Genomic DNA, 20,579 nt, shown 5'->3' on the forward strand with positions numbered 1-20,579 from the left:
ATATCTTTTCTTTTAATGTCAGCGTAGCTCTTTTGTCGACTTTGGGCGGTTTTCAACCGTTGTTGAATTTGGATGATCTTCTGAGTAGTTTCTTGTATAATCTCCGGACCCGTAATCTGTCTATCCCCCACCTCACTCCAACAAATCGGAGACCTGCACTTTCTACCATAAAGTGCTTCAAACGGCGCCATCTCAATGCTTGAATGGTAGCTGTTGTTGTAGGAAAATTCTGCTAACGGTAGATGTCGATCCCAACTGTTTCCGAAATCAATAACACATGCTCGTAGCATGTCTTCAAGCGTTTGTATCGTCCTTTCGCTCTGCCCATCAGTTTGTGGATGATAGGCAGTACTCATGTCTAGACGAGTTCCTAATGCTTGCTGTAATGTCTGCCAGAATCTTGAAATAAATCTGCCATCCCTATCAGAGATAATAGAGATTGGTATTCCATGTCTGGAGACGACTTCCTTCAAATACAGTCGTGCTAACTTCTCCATCTTGTCATCTTCTCTTATTGGTAAGAAGTGTGCTGATTTGGTAAGACGATCAACTATTACCCAAATAGTATCAAAACCACTTGCAGTCCTTGGCAATTTAGTGATGAAATCCATGGTAATGTTTTCCCATTTCCATTCCGGGATTTCGGGTTGTTGAAGTAGACCTGATGGTTTCTGATGCTCAGCTTTGACCTTAGAACACGTCAAACATTCTCCTACGTATTTAGCAACATCGGCTTTCATACCCGGCCACCAAAAATGTTTCTTGAGATCCTTGTACATCTTCCCCGTTCCAGGATGTATTGAGTATCTGGTTTTATGAGCTTCTCTAAGTACCATTTCTCTCATATCTCCAAATTTTGGTACCCAAATCCTTTCAGCCCTATACCGGGTTCCGTCTTCCCGAATATTAAGATGCTTCTCCGATCCTTTGGGTATTTCATACTTTAAATTTCCCTCTTTTAAAACTCCTTGTTGCGCCTCCTTTATTTGAGTAGTAATGTTATTATGAATCATTATATTCATAGATTTTACTCGAATGGGTTCTCTATCCTTCCTGCTCAAGGCATCGGCTACCACATTTGCCTTCCCCGGGTGGTAACGAATCTCAAAATCGTAATCATTCAATAATTCAATCCACCTACGCTGCCTCATATTCAGTTGTTTCTGATTAAATATGTGTTGAAGACTTTTGTGGTCGGTATATATAATACTTTTGACCCCATATAAGTAGTGCCTCCAAGTCTTTAATGCAAAAACAACTGCGCCTAATTCCAAATCATGCGTCGTATAATTTTGTTCGTGAATCTTCAATTGTCTAGACGCATAAGCAATCACCTTCGTTCGTTGCATTAATACACAACCGAGACCTTGCTTTGATGCGTCACAATAAATCACAAAATCATCATTCCCTTCAGGCAATGACAATATAGGTGCCGTAGTTAGCTTTTTCTTCAATAACTGAAACGCTTTCTCTTGTTCATCATTCCATTCAAATTTCTTCCCTTTATGCGTTAATGCAGTCAAGGGTTTTGCTATTCTGGAAAAGTCTTGGATGAACCTTCTGTAGTAACCAGCTAGTCCTAAAAACTGGCGTATGTGTTTCGGAGTTTTCGGGGTTTCCCACTTTTCAACAGTTTCTATCTTTGCCGGATCCACCTTAATACCTTCTTTGTTCACTATGTGACCGAGGAATTGAACTTCTTCCAACCAAAATGCACACTTTGAAAACTTAGCGTACAATTCTTCCTTCCTCAATACTTCTAACACCTTTCTCAAATGTTCACCGTGTTCTTGGTCATTCTTTGAGTAAATAAGTATGTCATCAATGAAAACAATGACAAACTTGTCAAGGTATGGTCCACACACTCGGTTCATAAGGTCCATGAACACAGCTGGTGCATTAGTTAAACCAAACGGCATGACCATAAACTCGTAATGACCGTAACGTGTTCTGAAAGCAGTCTTTGGAATATCATCTTCTTTCACCCGCATTTGATGATACCCGGAACGTAAGTCAATCTTTGAATAAACAGACGAGCCTTGTAGTTGATCAAATAAGTCGTCGATTCTCGGTAGTGGGTAGCGGTTCTTGATGGTAAGTTTGTTCAACTCTCGGTAGTCGATACACAACCTGAATGTACCATCTTTCTTCTTGACAAACAAAACAGGAGCTCCCCACGGTGATGTGCTTGGTCGAATGAAACCACGCTCTAAAAGTTCTTGTAATTGGCTTTGCAGTTCTTTCATCTCGCTGGGTGCGAGTCTGTAAGGAGCACGAGCTATTGGTGCAGCTCCTGGTACAAGATCTATTTGAAATTCAACGGATCGATGTGGGGGTAATCCCGGTAATTCTTTCGGAAATACATCGGGAAATTCTTTTGCAATGGGAACATCATTGATGCTCTTTTCTTCAGTTTGTACTTTCTCGACGTGTGCTAGAACAGCATAGCAACCTTTTCTTATTAGTTTTTGTGCCTTCAAATTACTAATAAGATGTAGCTTCGTGTTGCCCTTTTCTCCGTACACCATTAAGGGTTTTCCTTTTTCTCGTATAATGCGAATTGCATTTTTGTAACAAACGATCTCCGCTTTCACTTCTTTCAACCAGTCCATACCGATTATCACATCAAAACTCCCTAACTCTACTGGTATCAAATCAATCTTAAATGTTTCGCTAACAAGTTTAATTTCTCGATTCCGACATATATTATCTGCTGAAATTAATTTACCATTTGCTAATTCGAGTAAAAATTTACTATCCAAAGGCGTCAATGGACAACTTAATTTAGCACAAAAATCTCTACTCATATAGCTTCTATCCGCACCCGAATCAAATAAAACGTAAGCAGATTTATTGTCAATAAGAAACGTACCCGTAACAAGCTCCGGGTCTTCCTGTGCCTCTACCGCATTAATATTGAAAACTCTTCCACGGCCTTGTCCATTCGTGTTCTCCTGGTTCGGGCAATTTCTAATAATGTGGCCTGGTTTTCCACATTTATAACAAACTACATTGGCATAACTTGCTCCGACACTACTTGCTCCGCCATTACTCGTTCCGACACCATTTGTTCCTTTCGTTCTATTAACCCCTGGTCCGTAGACCTCACACTTCGCCGCGCTATGACCATTTCTTTTACACTTGTTGCAAAATTTGGTGCAGAACCCCGAGTGATTCTTTTCACACCTTTGGCATAGTTGCTTCTGATTGTTGTTGTTGTTGCGGTTATTATTGTTGTTGGGATGATTGTTGTAGTTGCTGTTGTTGTTGTTGTTGTTGTTGGGCCGTTTGTTGTAGTTGCGATTGATGTTGCGATTGTTGGGATAATTGTTGCGATTATTGTTGTAATTGCTGTTGTTGTTGTATTGGTGATTCTTATCACCGTTTTCCTCCCACTTTCTTTTGACTTGCTTCACATTGGCCTCTTCAGCAGTCTGTTCTTTAATTCTTTCTTCAATCTGGTTCACTAGTTTGTGAGCCATTCTACATGCCTGTTGTATGGAGGCGGGCTCGTGTGAACTTATATCTTCTTGGATTCTTTCCGGTAATCCTTTCACAAACGCGTCGATCTTCTCTTCCTCATCTTCAAATGCTCCCGGACACAATAGGCACAATTCTGTGAATCGTCTTTCGTACGTGGTAATATCAAATCCTTGGGTTCGTAACCCTCTAAGTTCTGTCTTGAGCTTATTAACCTCGGTTCTGGGACGGTACTTCTCGTTCATCAAGTGCTTGAATGCTGACCAAGGTAGTGCGTACGCATCATCTTGTCCCACTTGCTCTAGATAGGTATTCCACCATGTTAACGCAGAACCTGTGAAGGTATGCGTAGCGTACTTCACTTTGTCCTCTTCAGTACACTTACTTATGGCAAACACCGATTCAACCTTCTCAGTCCACCGTTTCAATCCGATCGGTCCTTCGGTTCCATCAAATTCTAAAGGTTTGCAGGCAGTGAATTCTTTGTAGGTGCATCCTACACGATTTCCTGTACTGCTAGATCCAAGGTTATTGTTGGTATGTAGCGCAGCCTGTACTGCGGCTATGTTTGAAGCTAGAAAAGTACGGAATTCCTCTTCATTCATATACACGGTGTGTCGAGTAGTCGGTGCCATTTCCTTCAAAATAGTTAAATGGAATAAGTTAATCATACAGAATATTAAGAGTAGTTAATAGTATTTCATAGCATAATATGAACTCATTTATAAAAGCTTTTTCTTCATATTAGCGTTTTATAAGTTTAAATTCGGGTAGTACCTACCCGTTAAGTTCATACTTAGTAGCTAATATACAATTCAACTACTACAATTCTATATGAAAAACTGATTATAATAATATTTCGCGTTCAAACTTTTATACAATATTTTACAAACTTACAATACCGCTTATTTTACATAAAGCATGAAATATAGCACACAATAACTTTGATACAAGATAGTTGTGAAGACAATTCTAGCTAGTACACAAGTCGTTCAGCAAAGGCAATAAAGACACGTAATTCATACGTCCAGAAACAAGTCATGCATTCTGGTTTTACTAGGACTACTTCCCATCCTTGGTCTTGTGCAACATAACCGTTATGGCCGTTGATAAGACAGCGTGTTGTAACGTCATCAAAGGGACGAGGGTTACGTAATGTCCAACAGTCCCGTAATAATCTAAAAACCTCATTTCTTACCCCAATTACCGACTTCGTCACTTGTGGAAACGTTTTGTTTAATAGTTGTAGCCCGATGTTCTTGTTCTCACTTTGGTGAGAAGCGAACATTACTAATCCGTAAGCATAACATGCTTCTTTATGTTGCATGTTAGCCGCTTTTTCTAAATCACGAAGTCCAATATTCGGATATATTGAGTCAAAATAATTTCTTAACCCGTTGCGTAAAATAGCATTTGGGTTCCCCGCAATATATGCGTCAAAGTAAACACATCGTAACTTATGGGTTTCCCAATGTGATATCCCCCATCTTTCAAACGAAAGTCTCTTATAAACCAAGACATTCTTGGAACGTTCTTCGAATGTCTTACAAACTGATCTCGCCTTAAATAGTTGTGCCGAAGAATTCTGGCCGACTCTAGACAAGATTTCATCAATCATGTCTCCGGGTAGGTCTCTCAAAATATTGGGTTGTCTATCCATTTTGTGTTTTTAAACTGTAAAATAGACAAGAGTTAGATTCATAAAAAAAAATACTTATTAATACAAGCAATTTTTACATATATCATAAAGCATAAGAACACTATATTCCATATATTACACCACACGAATACAACTATCTTATTCCGACTCGCTCGTTTCTTCTTCTTCGGTTTTGGTTCGTTTTGCCAAGTTTCTAGGGATATATGATGTTCCCCTAATACGAGCCGTCGTTGTCCACATTGGTTTAGAAAAACCTGGTGGTTTAGAGGTTCCCGGGTCATTGTTACAACTTAAGGACTTCGGGGGTTGACGATACATATAAAGTTCATCGGGGTTGGAATTAGATTTCTCTATTTTTATGCCCTTTCCCTTATTATTTTCTTTTGCCTTTTTAAATTCAGTTGGGGTAATTTCTATAACATCATCGAAATTCTCGTCGGAATCCGATTCATCGGAGAATTGGTAATCCTCCCAATATTTTGCTTCCTTGGCGGAAACACCATTGACCATAATTAACTTTGGTCGGTTGGTTGAGGATTTTCTTTTACTTAACTGTTTTATTATTTCCCCCACCGGTTCTATTTCTTCATCCGGTTCCGATTCTTCTTCCGGTTCCGATTCTTCTTCCGGTTCCGAGTCTCCTTCCGGTTCCTCTTCGGGAACTTGTGAATCAGTCCACAAATCATTCCAATTTACATTTGACTCTTCATTATTATTAGGTGAGTCAATGGGACTTGTTCTAGAGGTAGACATCTATCACATAATATCAAACACGTTAAGAGATTAATATATCACATAATATTCATATGTTAAAAATATATAGTTTCCAACAAAAATGTTAAGCAATCATTTTTAAAGAAAACACGGTCGAAGTCCAGACTCACTAATGCATCCTAACAAACTCGATAAGACATACTAATGCAAATTTTCTGGTTCTCTAAGACCAACGCTCTGATACCAACTGAAATGTCCCGTTCTTATTGATTAAAAACGTTCCATATTAATTGATTTCGTTGCGAGGTTTTGACCTCTATATGAGACGTTTTTCAAAGACTGCATTCATTTTTAAACAAACCATAACCTTTATTTCATCAATAAAGGTTTAAAAAGCTTTACGTAGATTATCAAATAATGATAATCTAAAATATCCTGTTTACACACGACCATTACATAATGGTTTACAATACAAATATGTTACAACAAAATAAGTTTCTTGAATGCAGTTTTTACACAATATCATACAAGCATGGACTCCAAATCTTGTCCTTATTTAAGTATGCGACAGCGGAAGCTCTTAATAATCACCTGAGAATAAACATGCTTAAAACGTCAACAAAAATGTTGGTGAGTTATAGGTTTAACCTATATATATCAAATCGTAACAATAGACCACAAGATTTCATATTTCAATACACATCCCATACATAGAGATAAAAATCATTCATATGGTGAACACCTGGTAACCGACAATAACAAGATGCATATATAAGAATATCCCCATCATTCCGGGACACCCTTCGGATATGATATAAATTTCGAAGTACTAAAGCATCCGGTACTTTGGATGGGGTTTGTTAGGCCCAATAGATCTATCTTTAGGATTCGCGTCAATTAGGGTGTCTGTTCCCTAATTCTTAGATTACCAGACTTAATAAAAAGGGGCATATTCGATTTCGATAATTCAACCATAGAATGTAGTTTCACGTACTTGTGTCTATTTTGTAAATCATTTATAAAACCTGCATGTATTCTCATCCCAAAAATATTAGATTTTAAAAGTGGGACTATAACTCACTTTCACAGATTTTTACTTCGTCGGGAAGTAAAACTTGACCACCGGTTGATTCACGAACCTATAACAATATATACATATATATCAAAGTATGTTTAAAATATATTTACAACACTTTTAATATATTTTGATGTTTTAAGTTTATTAAGTCAGCTGTCCTCGTTAGTAACCTACAACTAGTTGTCCACAGTTAGATGTACAGAAATAAATCAATAAATATTATCTTGAATCAATCCACGACCCAGTGTATACGTATCTCAGTATTGATCACAACTCAAACTATATATATTTTGGAATCAACCTCAACCCTGTATAGCTAACTCCAACATTCACATATAGAGTGTCTATGGTTGTTCCGAAATATATATAGATGTGTCGACATGATAGGTCGAAACATTGTATACGTGTCTATGGTATCTCAAGATTACATAATATATAATACAAGTTGATTAAGTTATGGTTGGAATAGATTTGTTACCAATTTTCACGTAGCTAAAATGAGAAAAATTATCCAATCTTGTTTTACCCATAACTTCTTCATTTTAAATCCGTTTTGAGTGAATCAAATTGCTATGGTTTCATATTGAACTATATTTTATGAATCTAAACAAAAAAAGTATAGGTTTCTAGTCGGAAAAATAAGTTACAAGTCGTTTTTGTAAAGGTAGTCATTTCAGTCGAAAGAACGACGTCTAGATGACCATTTTAGAAAACATACTTCCACTTTGAGTTTAACCATAATTTTTGGATATAGTTTAATGTTCATAATAAAAATCATTTTCTCAGAATAACAACTTTTAAATCAAAGTTTATCATAGTTTTTAATTAACTAACCCAAAACAGCCCGCGGTGTTACTACGACGGCGTAAATCCGGTTTTACGGTGTTTTTCGTGTTTCCAGGTTTTAAATCATTAAGTTAGCATATCATATAGATATAGAACATGTGTTTAGTTGATTTTAAAAGTCAAGTTAGAAGGATTAACTTTTGTTTGCGAACAAGTTTAGAATTAACTAAACTATGTTCTAGTGATTACAAGTTTAAACCTTCGAATAAGATAGCTTTATATGTATGAATCGAATGATGTTATGAACATCATTACTACCTTAAGTTCCTTGGATGAACCTACTGGAAAAGAGAAAAATGGATCTAGCTTCAATGGATCCTTGGATGGCTCAAAGTTCTTGAAGCAAAATCATGACACGAAAACAAGTTCAAGTAAGATCATCACTTGAAATAAGATTGTTATAGTTATAGAAATTGAACCAAAGTTTGAATATGATTATTACCTTGTATTAGAATGATAACCTACTGTAAGAAACAAAGATTTCTTGAGGTTGGATGATCACCTTACAAGATTGGAAGTGAGCTAGCAAACTTGAAAGTATTCTTGATTTTATGAAACTAGAACTTTTGGAATTTATGAAGAACACTTAGAACTTGAAGATAGAACTTGAGAGAGTTCAATTAGATGAAGAAAATTGAAGAATGAAAGTGTTTGTAGGTGTTTTTGGTCGTTGGTGTATGGATTAGATATAAAGGATATGTAATTTTGTTTTCATGTAAATAAGTCATGAATGATTACTCATATTTTTGTAATCTTATGAGATATTTCATGCTAGTTGCCAAATGATGGTTCCCACATGTATTAGGTGACTCACATGGGCTGCTAAGAGCTGATCATTGGAGTGTATATACCAATAGTACATACATCTAAAAGCTGTGTATTGTACGAGTACGAATACGGGTGCATACGAGTAGAATTATTGATGAAACTGAACGAGAATGTAATTGTAAGCATTTTTGTTAAGTAGAAGTATTTTGATAAGTGTATTGAAGTCTTTCAAAAGTGTATAAATACATATTAAAACACTACATGTATATACATTTTAACTGAGTCGTTAAGTCATCGTTAGTCGTTACATGTAAGTGTTGTTTTGAAACCTTTAGGTTAACGATCTTGTTAAATGTTGTTAACCCAATGTTTATAATAACAAAAGAGATTTTAAATTATTATATTATCATGATATTATGATGTACGAATATCTCTTAATATGATATATATACATTAAATGTCGTTACAACGATAAACGTTACATATATGTCTCGTTTCAAAATCATTAAGTTAGTAGTCTTGTTTTTACATATGTAGTTCATTGTTAATATAATTAATGATATGTTTACTTATCATAATATCATTTTAACTATATATATAACCATATATATGTCATCATATAGTTTTTTACAAGTTTTAACGTTCGTGAATCACCGGTCAACTTGGGTGGTCAATTGTCTATATGAAACCTATTTCAATTAATCAAGTCTTAACAAGTTTGATTGCTTAACATGTTGGAAACATTTAATCATGTAAACATCAATCTCAATTAATATATATAAACATGGAAAAGTTCGGGTCACTACATTGTAGGTGTTTTTGGTCGTTGGTGTATGGATTAGATATAAAGGATTTGTAATTTTGTTTTCATGTAAATAAGTCATGAATGATTACTCATATTTTTGTAATTTTATGAGATATTTCATGCTAGTTGCCAAATGATGGTTCCCACATGTGTTAGGTAACTCACATGGGCTGCTAAGACCTGATCATTGGAGTGTATATACCAATAGTACATACATCTAAAAGCTGTGTATTGTACGAGTACGAATACGGGTGCATACGAGTAGAATTGTTGATGAAACTGAACGAGGATGTAATTGTAAGCATTTTTGTTAAGTAGAAGTATTTTGATAAGTGTCTTGAAGTCTTTCAAAAGTGTATGAATACATATTAAAACACTACATGTATATACATTTTAATTGAGTCGTTAAGTCATCGTTAGTCGTTACATGTAAATGTTGTTTTGAAACCTTTAGGTTAACGATCTTGTTGAATGTGGTTAACCCATTGTTTATTATAACAAATGAGATGTAAATTGTTATATTATCATGATATTATGATATATAATATATCTTAGTATGATATATATACAGTTAAATGTCGTTACAACGATAATCGTTACATATATGTCTCGTTTCGAAATCATTAAGTTAGTAGTCTTATTTTTACATATGTATTTCATTGTTAATACACTTAATAATATATTTACTTATCATTTAACATAATTAACCAAGTGTATCAATATCTTAATATGATTCATATGTACCTAGTAAGACGTTGTTATAAAGATAATCGTTATATATATCGTTTTTGAGTTTCTTAAATTAATAGTCTCATTTTTATGTATATATCTCATTGTTAAAATACCTAATGAGATACATACTTATAATAAAATCATGTTAACTATATATATAACCATATATATTTCATCGTATAGTTTTTACAAGTTTTAACGTTCGTGAATCACCGGTCAATTTGGGTGGTCAATTGTCTATATGAAACCTATTTCAATTAATCAAGTCTTAACAAGTTTGATTGCTTAACATGTTGGAAACACTTAATCATGTAAATAACAATTTCATTTAATATATATATAAACATGGAAAAGTTCGGGTCACTACACCTGCCGTCAACTTTCGATGTAATGAAAGATTGTCTTTTCAAAAAAAACGAATGCAATGTTTGTAAGATGTATCATATAGAGGTCAAGTACCTCGCGATGTAATCAACTGTTGTGAATCGTTTATAATCGATATGGACTTCGTCCGGATGGATTAGGACGGGTCTTTACAGAGGAGGGCAGAAGTGTTAGAAGATTGGGAAGAGCAATTAATATCATTTCCTTCTATGTTCAACACAAATCCATCCGATGGTCCAGTAGTAATAGAAGCACGAGTTGCTAATTGTTTAATACGCAACATTTATACGGACACAGGAGCTGGAGCAGACATTATGTATGAACATTGCTTCATACAGCTTCCCAAAGATGTACAAGAAAAAATGAAGGAAACATATGTGCCGTTAGCAAGTTTTACAAGTGAGCCGTCCTGGTCTGAAGGAAGTATTCTGCTTGAAGTAACCTTGGGCAAGCCACCCCTAAGACGCACAGCCAACATTGAGTTCCTGGTGGTTAAAGCAAATTCGCAGTACAACATAATTTTAGGAAGAACTGCTTTAATGACGTTTGGAGCTGTATCATCCACTGTACATGGCATGATGAAGTTTCCAACGCCAGGCGGAATAGCAACGTTATAGTGTTCTCAAGTAACAAAGGCAGTAATTAAATCAATCATACACGATGATGGGTCAATTTCACCGAATCTTAAATTTCCAGATCAGAAAATCATAATTGGGCACACGTTGTCCGCCGAATGTAAAGAAAAATTATACAACATTTTGACAATAAATTTAGACGTTTTTGCATGGCAACCGTCTGATATGACCGGTGTTCCAAGGGAAATTGCAGAACATAGACTAAACGTGAATCCCAACATACATCCTGTTTGTCAGAAAAAGCGTGGCATGGCGCCATAAAGAAGCAAATTCCTCCGTGATGAGGTACGAAGTTTGGTGGATGCTGGGATCTTACGAGAGGTCAAATATCAGACATAGGTGGCCAATCCAGTCATGGTTAGGAAGCCGGACAACTCATGGCGGATGTGTGTGGATTTCACGGATATCAATAAAGCATGTCCAAAGGATAATTATCCTTTACCTGAAATTGATTGGAAGGTTGAATCATTGACAGGATATCGATTCAAATGTTTCCTAGATGCAGCTAAGGGATATCATCAAATCCCAATGGCTTTAAAAGATGAAGACAAAACGGCTTTTCACACGACGGAAGGCATATTCTGTTACATGAAAAAGCCTTTTGGTTTGAAGAATGCAGGAGCAACATATCAACGACTTATTGATATGGCGTTTAAGGATCAAATTGGGCGAAACTTAGAAACTTATGTTGATGACATTGTCATCAAAAGTCATACTGAAAAAAGATGTTACGAGATATACATGAAACTTTTGCATCTCTGCGAAAAATCAACATGAAATTAAATCCCACGTTTGGTGTAGAAGAGGGAAAATTCTTAGGTCATATTGTCACAGAACGTGGTATTAAAGCTAATCCTAAGAAAATTCAAGCAATTGAAGACATGAAGTCACAAACTAGCAAGAAAGATGTTCAACGGTTACATGGTTGTCTAGCAGCATTAACAAGATTCTTGTCCAGAGCAGCTGAAAAGTCGCTTCCATTCATGAAGGTGTTAAAGGTGTGATGACCCGGGAATTTCCGACCAAATTTAAACTTAATCTTTATATGATTTCGATACGATAAGTAAAGTATGTAATGTTGAGTCTAGAAAATTCTGAAACGATGCTCATATATTCAATTGACCTTCGACTGCTCTCGACGATTCACGAACAATTGTTTGTAAATAAATATGTATATATATAAATGTAAGTATATGTATATTAACTTGATATTAAAAAATATAATTTAACCATTAGAAATAAATATATAAGATAAGATACATGTTATTATATTAATATTTATTATATATATATATAAATTACTATCCAATATAAGTTATTACGTAATATAAATTATAAACGATAACATGTAATATTATTATATTACTCTCATTACTATCAGAAGTATTAGTGGTAATATATATATAGATATGATGTGTGATAAATTAAAATTATTATAATATCATATTATTATTAATAATATTATTGTTATAAAACTTATAGTAGGTATTATTAATATCAATAATATAATTATTATTACCATTACATTATTACAAAGTGTTATTATTATTATAATGTATTATTATTATAATTATATTTAATAACTAATGAGATTAAATATAATACACACATGTATACATGTATATATATAAACAGGTATATTTAATTACACTATATATATATATATATATATATATATATATATATATATATATATATATACAAATATATATATAGAATTACAAGTTATAATATAATTGACATGTTATTATTATTACATTCATTATTATTAATATGTATATTAATATTAGCATTAAAATTGGTATTATTATTATTTTTGATATTGTTAAAATCAGTATCTTTATTTAAGTCTATTATTAATAAATGTATTATTATTATTATTATTATTATTATTATTATTATTATTATTTATTATTAGAATTATTATTATTATTATTTATAATAAATTTTATGAAAACATAAGGAATCAAAATCTGTTACCCGTGTTTATCAATCCTATTTCAGTTTTGTTTTGGTCTCTAAATTATTACATATCATAATCAAATAGTACCAGTTTATTTTCAATCACGTACTATTTTTTTTTATTTTTTTTATTTGTCCTGATCGAATTTTTTTTATTTCCTCAACACTTGACTATAAATCATAATACGTGTTCAATTATATGGATTACCTCCTTCAGTTTTTTTTCTTTTTCATATCCAATATCAGTTAAAGTCTTTATATTCGATCAATTGTGTGAATTTTTAAAAAAAAAGTGTCGACTGCTCTGTATATTAAACTTTCAGCCAAAATTCGAATTTGAATTTTAATTCAAATTCTATTAATGCAATTCTATTAAAAAGCTTTCATTTAAACTATCTGGAAAATCTCACGTATCAATTTTATCTATCGAGTAAGAATTTTGAGGTCAAAGTTATGTTTTCAAAAGTCAAATAATGTGTTCATCACAAAATTGGAAATCGTTTTTATGTTTTAAGTCTAATTGAAGTTACAGAAAGATTTTAGGAGTAGTTTCACATCTTTTTCTTGTTATAATCGAGGGCTAAAACATCCTAAAAATCTGAATTTGGTATTGGGATATTACGTGTTCTTCACAGCGTATTTATATGTATTTTTTTTATTTTGACTTTGTTTTAATTAATTTAATTAAACACTAATTATTTCTGCAACGATTTCAAGTTCTAAAAATAATTATGAAACTTATTGATAATTTTCGTTTGGAGTTTCCCTGGTCGATCTGTTAGTTGGAGGAAGAAGGAAGAAAAGGATAACATGAACGGGTTAATTAAAAACGAATGGAGTGTATTATCAGAAATACATAATCAGTGGGGTGGTGAAGGGTGTTAGCGTTATTCGAGAGGTCTCGGATTCGAAACCCAGCTGGGTTTTTTTTTTTATCCGATTAACATGAGGTAGTTTTCATTACCATTATTATTATTATTACTATTATTATTATTATTATTAATATTACTACTATTATTATTAGTTATTATTTATGATTGTTATTATGATTATTATGGTATTTGTTATTATTATTGCTTTGTTATTAATGTTAGTATTACAAATATTATTATTATTATTATTACTAATAAGTATTATTTATCATTTATCACTATTATTATTACAATTAATGTTATAACTAAGAATATTGTTATTACTACTACTAATATTATATTTATTAACTACTAATAGATGTATAATTATTATTATCATTATATTAACGTAAATACTATAACTAATATTATTATCACTTTGATTAAGTAATGTCTTTAAGTATTATTAACGATACTATTAGTAATCTTCATATCAATTTAATTAAATACAACTTTTTATATATAGCGAACATTATTATCTATGTAAAATATATTTATAAGTGTAGTACATAAAAGTATAAATTAAATAGATTAACAATCTTTATATAAATATCCATATATAATAAATTAAGTATTTTTAATATATATATATATATAAATATATATATATATATATATATATATATATATATATATATATATATATATATATATATATATATATATATATATATATATATATAACTAAATAGATAATAATCATTATCAAATATATATACAAATTAATTACATAAAGTTATAATTATTCGATTTCAAGTATATGTTTTAATATATATATGAATGATATAGGTTCGTGAATCCAAGGCCAACCCTGCATTGTTCAATATTGTCATATGTATTTTTACTACAAAATACATTAGGTGAGTTTCATTTGCCCTTTTTTCCCTTTATATTTTTGGGCTGAGAATACATGCGCTGCTTTTATAACTGTTTTACGAAATAGACACGAATAAATGAAACTACATTCTATGGTTGAATTATCGAAATCGAATATGCCCCTTTTTATTAAGTCTGGTAATATAAGAATTAGGGAGCAGACACCCTAATTGACGCGAACTCTAAAGATAGATCTATCGGGCCCAACAAGCCCCATCCAAAGTACTGGATGCTTTAGTACTTCGAAATTTATATCATGTCCGAAGGAGGATCCCGGAATGATGGGGATATTCTTATATGCATATTGTGAATGTCGGTTACCAGGTGTTCAATCCATATGAATGATATTTTTGTCTCTATGCATGGGAAGTATGTTTACGAGAAATGAAAGTATGAAATCTTGTGGTCTATTAAAATTATGAAATGATTATTTTGTTAAACTAATGAACTCACCAACCTTTTGGTTGACACTTTAAAGCATGTTTATTCTCAGGTACGAAAGAAACCTTCCGTTGTGCATTTGCTCATCTTAGAGATATTACTTGGAGTCATTCATGACATATTTTCAAAAGACGTTGCATTCGAGTCGTTGAGTTCATCAAGATTATTATTAAGTCAATTATAGTTAGATATATTATGAAATGGTATGCATGCCGTCGACTTTCGATGTAATGAAAGGTTGTCTTTTCAAAAACGAATGCAATGTTTGTAAAATGTATCATATAGAGGTCAAGTACCTCGCGATGTAATCAACTATTGTGAATCATTTATAATCGATATGGACTTCATCCGGATGAATTAGGACGGGTCATCACAGTTGGTATCAGAGCAGTGGTCTTAGCGAACCATGTCTGCATTAGTGTGTCTAACTGATAAGTTGTTAGGATGCATTAGTGAGTCTGGACTTCGACCGTGTCTGCATGTCAAAAGTTTTGCTTATCATTTGGTGTCAAAAATTACCTGCTTATCATTCTTAGAGAATCACTTGCTTATCATTCTTAGTCTAGACACGTTTTATTGTATTGACTGTATGAATAGTGTATAGATAAAATTCATATCTTAGCGTATCTGCTACTTCATATCTTAGCGTATCTGTTACTGTAACTTTGCCTGACAACTTCCGTAGATTCCTCCGTAACTTATGGGTTTTTGTATTATATATGCGTATGTAAATTATGTATTGCAGGGTACTAATCTACATCCTATAATCTATTTCTTATCGAAAATCCTTCATCTGATCGTACGAGATGAATACTACAACCAGTTCGAGTCCCTCAGATTCCGATAGCTATTTCGATAGTTATTCCGACAGCTATTCCGACGTAGATGTTCACCTAAGCTCCGAAAACAGCGTCATCGGCATGAATCAACCAATCAGCCATTATCAATTCATCTGATGGGTTCGTAGTCGACTTAATTAATGGAAACGCGCAGAAGGCAATCCCTTCCACCAACCGAATTCACCTCTTGACAATGAACCTGAAGCGTTTACCGGCAAACCTGTTCGAGACACCATTTTCAGTCTCATTTCCAGGGTAACTCGACAAGATTATATTCTATCCATAATTCTGAACCTTATTCATCTGCTCGTTCCGACCGACAATCATCCTGGAGTAATAAGTCAACGAACTTCGCGCTCGAGTAATCAATTCGGAGAATATGGTACAAAATGTACCAGCTTCAGCAACATCATCGGCACCAACAGTACAATCAATAACAGCACCAGTACCATCAACAATCCATGCTTCAATATCATCATCTGTACTTTGAGTATGATCTTCGTTCGACATGTCGAATATGTAATCTCTAAAGTTTTTATTTATTCTAGTTCCAACCGAAAAGCAAATTAGTTTAATATCATATTAACTCATTAAATCCATGAATACATCTGAAGAAAATATATATGTATATATGTTTTCATAAAGATTGTAATTAAAAATTCTCTTGTACAAACTGTTAATGGTGAAAATATTTTAACGGTTAGGTAATACCCGAGGACTATTTAATTTTCACATTAATAAGTTACATTGTACGTTCTTCGAATCTGTTTCAACAGTTATATACTATCCTACTTACATCCACCGATATACAAATCCGTTCACCACAGAATAACCATATTCATCCAATTACATAATTGGATTTTGACCTATCAGAATCCAACAAGTGGCATAATGAAGAAATAATGTGTGATGCCTCGTACAAAACCATCGTGTACGAATCTTCAACAACAGGATCATTACAAGGTTAAGTACTATATACTATAATTAAAGAAGTTGCATTCACGATAAAAAGGTGATGTCATAACCGACATCAAATGTTTTACATTTCAAAAGAATGCTTCACTAAGTAGAAGCAAATAATAAGTGTATGTGACCACAATGGTCGTTACAAGTCATAGTTCAAAAGTACTAAAGTTTGAATGCAAGGTAAAGTAGTTCATGCGATGACAACTCTAAGCAGCGGGTGTCTACAGCACGACTAGTACACAGCAGAAGCTAACCTCAAGCACCTGAGAAAAACATGCTTAAAAATGTCAACACAAAGGTTGGTGAGCTATAGTTTAAGTATAACAGTATGTAAGGTAGGCCACGAGATTTCAGTGCTACAAAGAGCGTTTCAAAACAGTATGATAAAGTATATGTTAACCGTGGGCACATGGTAACTAACTTAATGTTTATACCCCCTGAAAGTACACTTGGCAAGTGCGTATGTCTATGAAGTATTAAACACTCGTTAAATGCTAGCGCTACTAGCCTGAGTGGGGATGTCAAACCCTATGGATCTATATCTAAGATTCGCGTTCACCGGTTCAAAAACCAATGACTAAACGTTACCGAGCTAAAGGGAATGTTTCTGCCGTTATATAACCCCCACATATATAAGTTTAAGTACTCGTGCCTAGTATGTAAAACGTAAAATCCGCATGTATTCTCAGTTCCCAAAATAAGTTAAAGTAAAAAGGGAATGCTATAACTCACAATGATAATGTAGTCGTAAAGTCGGTTCGGAAAAGGTGTGCAAGTAATCGGTCCGAAGGTCCTCAACCTAAGTCAAATAGTACTAAGTCAGTAAATCGTCTTAATAGGTTTAAAAGTATGTAAATAAGGTCTTAAGGGTCATCATCATTCATCATCAAACAAAAGGCGTTGATCAATCCTTAATTAATGATGTCGCTTAATTACGGATTGAGTGCAATAAGATTATAATGGAGGATGGGATGTTCGATGATTATTTTGGGCCCTGATGATCATTTTTCACTTTAACTATCAAGTGATCAACCACCCCGACCCGGTCTTCGTTATCGATTAGCATGATTCACCTTAACTCAATGTAAGAAGTCCTTGGGCAAAGTCACAAGTGAAATCTACAAAGGCTTAGGCAAATGGCAGAGAATCAACAACCCATAAATGAGAGGTCAAGCTCCCTATTTATAGTATCCGTGATATCCGCGGTCTGCGAGATGCTCGGCTCTCCGCGGAAAGTCAGCGGATCAAACCGCAGTTTGGTATTTCAGCGAATACATAACCGCAGTATTTATTTTCAGCGAATATTGCATAACTGTGCCTTATAATCCGTGTAGTTCTGTCCTTAGCTTTTAGAAAATAAAATATACATATACAATGCTATGTATATGATCAAGTCCCCCCAGTTTATTATGATGTATTTTCGCGAAGCAAATGCATCATGATAAACTATAAAATTCGCAATGTTCGCAGTTATTTTCCGCTTTAATTAATGTCGCGTTAGCATAGTTACCGTTGTAAAAGTTACCGTTGTTTCCTGCTAACTCAAATATTACCGTTTGAGTTTTTTACAACGGATAATTAAAACACTTGATTAACCCTTGCATTCGCCTATATATATTGTAGTTCACAATCACCAACGTCACACTTACCCTCGCTATTCTCACTTTCTTTCGCTTATTCTCAATTCATTTGTTCTCTTTGAAACATTATCAAGTCGGCAATCACAACCTTCAATCATTAATCATGAAGATGGATGAAGTTGATCGAAAGGTGGACCCAAAAATGCTAATTAACAAGCTACTCGTAAGCCCGAAGGCGAAGTCAGTATTATCCGGCCGTCAAATTAAATAAGAGAAGCCTGACAATCCTCTTGTGGATTTGACGGCAAAGTCAAAACCGTCCCAGTCAAGTACTGGTAAACGACCGCTCGAAAACTCGCCTTCTACGCAAAGCAAGAGGGCCAAACAAAGTTCTCCCCTTTTCGATAATCCGATATCAGCGGATTATGAAGGAGAACAACAAACAGGTATAAATCTAATAACCATGATCTCATACCTTTATCTGAAATATTTATTGTTATGATTATAATCCGCGTTTCTTTTTTTGTTTGCAGAAGGCGCATCCTTCAATCCTTTGTTTCCCAGCCCGAACACTGTGGCGCAGATCACAGAGCTTCTTCGCACTCCTCCTGATTCATATGGAGTGCGAATTGATGGGTTATCGGGATATACTTACGCTTCTCCCGGCGCTGCTGCAGATCAGCGCGAACAAATGAAGCTTGCAATTCCGAGTGAACTTAGTCTTGAATTCGCCAAACACTCTGTCATTGATGCACATAATAGTTTTGTACAAAACTTTTACATGTGCTTTAACTCGGCATATGATATGATTTTGCGCGAAGAAAAATTCTTCGACATCCTCGATACTGAGCAGCAAAAATATAACTCTGAGCGGATCAGAGCTGAAAATAGCGAGAAGCGCGCTGTTGACTTAGCTTATCAACTTACTGTGGTGAAGACTACCGCAGAGGATTTACAATCTCAAGTTTCAGCCGCTACTGAAAATGAGAAGAAACTGGAATCTTCTATTTCCTCACTCAAGTTTCAGCTCACCGCAGAGCGGGATAATGCTCTGGCTAAAGCGGCTGCTGCAAAGCATGAATTTTCTCTACTCCGCCAACACTTACCGGAGTTTTTGAAAAAGGTGCTTAATTCAGCACCCGTGAACGCGCAGTTCACAACTTATGCATCTGCCTTGCAATTGCGCGAAAGGGTAAAGTTTCTGTATGAAATTGCACCGCTTTGTACCATACCAGACCCTCTTCCCTCCGCAATTAGTGACCGCATTTGTGCTCTTGAAGACGCACGGAACGCAGCTGCTGTGGCAGAAGCTAAGTTAGCGGATATCCCTATTGACAAAGTTGTTGCTATTAGTTATGCAGAGGATGCTACTGCTCAAGACATCATAGCACTTGACTTGTCAAAATTAGATTAGGGATATGTAATATAGCACGCAGCTATCTCTGCGGTTTTGTTAATAAAATTTCAGTGTTTTATCTTTATTTGCGAGTACTCAATATTTATATAGCGCTTTTTATTTTAGCATTATTCATAACACAAACCTGTCCTTTGCAATTTCCAACACTTTATTATTGTGCACATAATAAGCGCGTACTTTCGCGAAACAATTTGTATGCGTATATACTTATACGTTATGAATCTTCTAAGTCCGTCGTAACGATCCTTAGGTATGTAATCAGCATTGCGAAGCATCTAAATATTGGCAAGATCAAATATTTAGGAGATAATATTCCTTTCGCAATAATTCGCGTGCAAAAGTGGGCAATTTCATCACTTTGCTATATAAACAATGCAGAATATAAAAATATGAAATTAACTGCAAAACATATCATATTTATTCGCATTAGAACTTTCGCATACTTTTACAAGTGAGTATTCTTAAAATTTTAACAAGCGTGATCA

The sequence above is a fragment of the Rutidosis leptorrhynchoides genome, chromosome 10 (genome assembly GCF_046630445.1).
Source record: "Rutidosis leptorrhynchoides isolate AG116_Rl617_1_P2 chromosome 10, CSIRO_AGI_Rlap_v1, whole genome shotgun sequence".
In the NCBI taxonomy this organism is placed as follows: Eukaryota; Viridiplantae; Streptophyta; class Magnoliopsida; order Asterales; family Asteraceae; genus Rutidosis; species Rutidosis leptorrhynchoides.